The sequence below is a fragment of the Hakea prostrata genome, chromosome 5, assembly GCF_041222555.1.
Source record: "Hakea prostrata isolate BN-2017 chromosome 5, UWA_Hpros_2, whole genome shotgun sequence".
NCBI lineage: Eukaryota > Viridiplantae > Streptophyta > Magnoliopsida > Proteales > Proteaceae > Hakea > Hakea prostrata.
Genome location: NC_142604.1, coordinates 17,625,524 through 17,631,523, shown reverse-complemented (window position 1 = coordinate 17,631,523; position 6,000 = coordinate 17,625,524).

Here is a 6,000-nt window from a genome sequence, read left to right as displayed (position 1 = left end):
AAAAACCAATAGAAGAATTATTCCACAACATCAATTTAAACCATATTTATTAAATGACAAGTTGTTCTCATAATTGGATAAACAACAAAGGCAACCTACAAATAGGATGTCTTTACTGTGGCTTTTGGCCATCTTTACAAAACCGGTATCAATGTAACAAATGTTATAAAGAAGCACAGTAACTCTTGCCTTTCTTGGCAAAACCTCTCCATTTTTACGCACACCCGAATATTCAAATATAACTCTTCTCTCACCTACCTCAACCCAAAACACACCGATTATACTGAGACTCCCACAACACCTTCGATCTTTGATTAACGCAAATTGAATCAAATAATGCACAACTTCAAACTCGCGTTTCAGCCCTCGAATCTGATATCGTCTCTATTAAATCTGATATTCAAACCATGCACACAACTCTACATACCTTAACATCCAAGGTCCAATATATTACTGAATTATTACAATTAAAACAACATTCTCAATCACCGCCTACCGAGCTCTACAACACTGAATATTCCACAAACTCTGACCCCGCTTCTTTTCCCACTTTCCAATGTTCACCTCACCCAACTTTACATACTCTTTTGGTCAAAGTCAAACTAACAATTCTTTCCACCAACAAAGAGATATTTCTTATCGCCCATGTTGACACCGGATGTACAAAAAACCTCCTTTCTTCCCATTTTATCTCTGAACATGATACTCAGCCCATATCTGACCCACAAACTACGCTCAGTTATGGTATTGATAATATTCCCCATATATATACTCATCAACTCAAACCTTCCACAATTGCTTTTCGCAACCATTGTAAACAATATTCTCTTTCCTACCCCCTTGACACTGTTTATATCAAAACTGACATGCCCCCTTCTATCGATATGCTTTTAGGCCTAAATTTCCTTTTAAATCAAAATGCAGGTCTTCTAATCACCAAAGCGGCCCTTCTTCTCTTTGATGGTTCTACCCTTACACCCACGGTTTCTCCCAATGAATATCGCGCGTCACGCCGTCGCATCACCCAATCAGAGTCGGCAACTTCGCGTGGTGGAATCGTTAAGTGACTTCCAAAACTCAAAAAACAAAACCCATTAACATTTCTTCAAACACATGCGCCTGTACACGAAATCAATGTGGATTACCTCCACTTTCTTCAAACACATGCGCCTGTACACGAAATCAATGTGGATTACCTCCACTTCAATTACAATATAATGAACATATTGCAGAAACTTCGAAAAAGGAACAATGAATGACTTAGCATAATAGAACACGAACATTTTGAACATCTAATCACGGGTAAATCTTTATATTATAGTCTTGACTCAAACAATGAAATCCAACAGATAATTAGAAATTTAGAAAAATTAGAAATCATAGCAAATGATAATCCACTTAAACATTGGAATGTTACAAAACCAATTTGTAAATTAGAAATAATTAATCTCGAAATGCGAATAGATACGGAGACGAGGCGAAATATACACCTAAAGATAATGAAGAATTTCTATTACACATGAAAGAATTATTAGAATATAAATTAATACAAAAATCAAATTCTCGACATTCTAGTGCAGCCTTCATTGTAAATAATCATGCCGAACAAATTAGAGGAAAAACCAGAATGGTAATAAATTATAAAAGATTAAATGATAATACACATGAAGATTCTTACAAAATACCTGAAAGAGATTATTTGCTAAGTCATATACAAGATTGTACAATTTTTAGCAAATTTGATTGTAAATCGAGTTTCCACCAAATAAAAATGCATAAAGACTCAATAGAATGGACAGCCTTTTCTACAACCTTAGGACATTTCGAGTGGTTAGTAATGCCCTTTGGATTAAAAAACGCTCCATCTGTCTTTCAAAGACGAATGGATGATATATTTTTAAAACATAAGAAATTTGCTATAGTCTATATAGATGATATTTTAGTCTATAGTAAAACACCTCAAGAACATATAAGTCATTTGAAAATAATATTTGCCGAATTTATGAATAATGGTATAATTATTTCAAAAAAGAAAATGGAAATTGGTAAACAATACATTAAATTCTTAGGAATGGAATTAGGCAATGGTACTATTAAGTTACAACCCCATATTGCCACAAAAATACATGACTTTCCTGATAAATTAACATCTATAACACAAATTCGATCATTTTTAGGCTTAGCTAATCAAGCTAGACCTTTCATACAAAACTTAGGAAAATATTTAGGACCGTTACATCATAAAACTTCATCGAATGGCGAACACGAGATGGAATAATCAAGATATTCTTCTTGTACAAAAAATTAAAAATCTTTTCTTAAATATTCCCTCATTAAGATTACCTACGAGATAAGGATTATCGAATAATAGAAACTGATGGTTGTGAAGCTGGCTGGGGAGCTATTTTAAAAATTAAACCATCAGAACAACACCCTAAATCAACTGAAGAAATCAGTAGGTATAACTCAGGAAAGTTTAGTATAAAAACATTGACCTCTGTTGAATACGAAATTGAGGCCTTATTAAAAGGACTTGATTGTATGGAAATATTCTTAACAAATCGACCATTTACAATTAGAGCAGTTTGTGAAGCCATAGTCAAGGCATATAATAATTTAAATGAAAGGAAAATACAACATAGGAGATGGGTTCTTTTAAGAAACCATTTTTATAATAGAGGATATAAAATTACAATTGAACATATAAAAGGTGTAGACAACAAAAGCTGCTGATTTACTATCCAGGGATACACCAAATTTTACGGGACCCTGGTTAACCACCTTTATTTTATGATTACACGGGAAGATGATATGATCCGAGATCTCATACAAAGGAGTAATACAACTCCAGAACAAAGCTCTACAGACTTCTCCTCGATAACCCCCTCACAATTATTGAATAATACTTTCTCACCACAAACACGGCGTTTACACCAGACATAATGGGAACAGTCGGTAATTCAAATACCAGTGCAGCTCGCACATTCCCTTCTTTCTCACCACACAGAATTCCCTCTCCCCCAGAAACTATAAACTTTGGAAAACATATTCTGTTCAAAAACTCTCACATGAAGTTTGAAAATAGCAATGGCTATATGATCAGTGATGAAGAGCAAATATGTTTGGACAACATATGGTACAATGCAAACAAGTGTATCACTCAACATAAAGCTATCTCAGGATTAGCCAATGCCATACATGCTGCTGCTTTCCTATACGGACAATTGCGAACAAAGAAAGGCAAGGCGAAGTTCTACGTCGTCTACCAAGGACACAATACTGGCATTTTTCTTGATTGGGAAGATGTTGCAGAAGCTACAAAGGGTTATCCCACTCCTTTCTTCAAGGGATATGAGACCCTCGAACAAGCACGGATTTTTGCCAAGTCGATGATTGGCCCAACATATTACGTAGATCCAAAACTACGTAATGCTCCTCCTCAACAACCTTCTTTCTCCAACATGGCTCAGAGGAACACAACTTGTATACAATGCGAGCCAATCAAGAACAAAAACCGGGAACTCTTGGATCAAGTAGCCAATTGTTCTATGAGGATAAGCAAGTTACAAATAGAAAATGCTACAAAAGAAAGACTAATTCAGCGATTAGAAGCTTCGAACAAAAGCCTCTTAGCTGAGCTACAACTTTACAAAGCACAAGATACTCCATCGACAAACGAAGCTCAACAAGTTGAACAAGTATCACCAGGCTCTAGCTCACAATCACCAATGGAGGCCTTCAAAACAGAAATACTTGGAGAAATAGAAGCTCTCCTTCAACAAAAATTCACACAATACGGCGGAAGCTATCGTGGGCCCATAAACCCACAGGACGAACAAGAAAGAACATTGACCCCACAAGAAGACACTGAATATGAAATAGTACGACGAAGACACAACAAAGGAAAGTCTCCGTCAACATCACAAAATCTCTTGAAATGTAGATTGAACAAAGGGGTGATTCCCTAACCATCCGTCTCACACCCAAATGACGTTAAACTTAGGGATGGTTTTTGTGGACCTTAACAAAACCACAAGGATTTTGGCCCAATCCATAAAGGACCACATGGTTCATAGGACAACCATGTAAAACTACATAATTGTCCTTAACCCTCGATCCGGGCTACAACGGGATCCATGCTAGTACCAAGCATGAAAAACATTGGGTAAACTAGGCCAGGGCTAGTATAAAACCGGCTAACCACGGAACACGGGTTACAAAACGTAGTGTTCATCACACTTTAGCATGCTAAGGATAAAGGTATGCCAGGCAAGAACCACATGCATGTAAAATATGGGTTACACACAGAACCAAACCAATGTGGAAAACAGTAGTTTTATGCTACATGGAATGCCACGGGGTGGTTCTTGAAGAAATACCAAATCTACGGTCCCCGGCGAAGTACAAAGCTGCATGCGTAGAGGGTGTTGCATGGGATCATTCTTTAATCATTAAAGTGACACCTCAGTGGACAATGTTGTAAATACCAAAAAGGGCTAAGGGTATTCTAGTACCCTGAAAAATATACCTTAGTCCTTTTACTTCCATCTTTGTAGTAAGTTGACAAGTGTAATAGTACATTACAACTTAGCTTAAAATGGTGACATGTGTCTTTAGGAATAGGAGGCACCCTTTGCCTATAAATAGAAGTAGTTAGTGTAAGATAAAGAGAGGAAGGATAGCAAAAGGATGAAGGTGAAGGTGTGAAGTCTCTCTCTCTCTCTTCTTGGCTCTCTCTTGTATCAAGCTCTCTTGTAACATGCTTTTGAAGAAATAAAGACAAGTTTACATAATGGTATGTTTGGATCTTTTCTTCTCTACTTAGTATTTAGTTAACACTTCGGGGATCCCGAAAGGGAACCCTAAGTGGTTAAGATGTAGCTAATCTTGTGCCTGTGTTTTTATTCTTTTTTCTATTAATTTCTTAGAGGAAGGATTTGAGGATGAAAGCCTACAGTCGTGCTTCTATCATCTCTCTTAGGCCCCTCTAAACTTTGACATCATGCATCATCATGCACTTTATATGTATATTTACTTCTTTCATTTCTTTCTTTAATTTCTTCGAGGAAGGATTTGGGATGAATAGCCTACAGTCGTGCTTCCTTCATCTCCTAGGCCCCTCGATAATTTTTCATGCATCTCATTAGACCACATAACCATAAATGGTCGGCTCTGCCGCTAAATTTGGTGAAAAGTGGTATGCATTTCATCTGTAAATTCCTACTCTTGTAAATTTTTGGTATTCATTTTTCTTAATCTTTCAAACACGTTTTAATTCTTGTTACAAGGATGAATCGGCATAAATTCCTCCTGTAAGACCAGTTTAATTTTAGAAAACTATTAAGATCGATGTGCTAGTCCTAAATTCCAACATAAGTCCCGCTTCTTTGTGTGCGTCGGGGCAATTGGTTGTGGCTGGACATTAGCTACGATAGACTTAAAGAAAGCTAGGCATGGATGGTGCACCGAAGGATTCGGATACCTGCCTTTTAAAATTGTTGAAAAGATTAAATTTTTATGTGTTTTACTCTATGTCTTCACTTACCTAATAAGGATTGAGATCGTTAGGAATTGTGTATTTTATAAGTCTGTTCTAGACCTCTTCTTCTTCTACCGATCTCTTGAACTTCTTCAAGCCGGACTCATGTTAAGGACTGATAGGAACGAAACCTGGTTTCATAATTTCTAATAGGTCTCGCCAAGGGGAAACCTTTGGATTTGCAAAAATACACCAGCTAGCATATGCTATGTGGAGTGTAACACTGTAAGTGGTCCTTCCGGGGAAGAGTTTCGACTATTCGGTTACAAAGTCTGTGACTTGGTTGTATTCTTGGTGACGGGACGGGAAGGTTGGTAATTTGGACAGCCGGATCACAAAAGCCACGACCTTCAAAATATCTTGAGGGTAAAAAAAAAAAAAAAAAAAAAAAAAAAAAATCAACGTGAACAGAAGGTTGAGGAGATTAAAAACGATGAATTGTCCCCCGCCGGCGTGGGGTG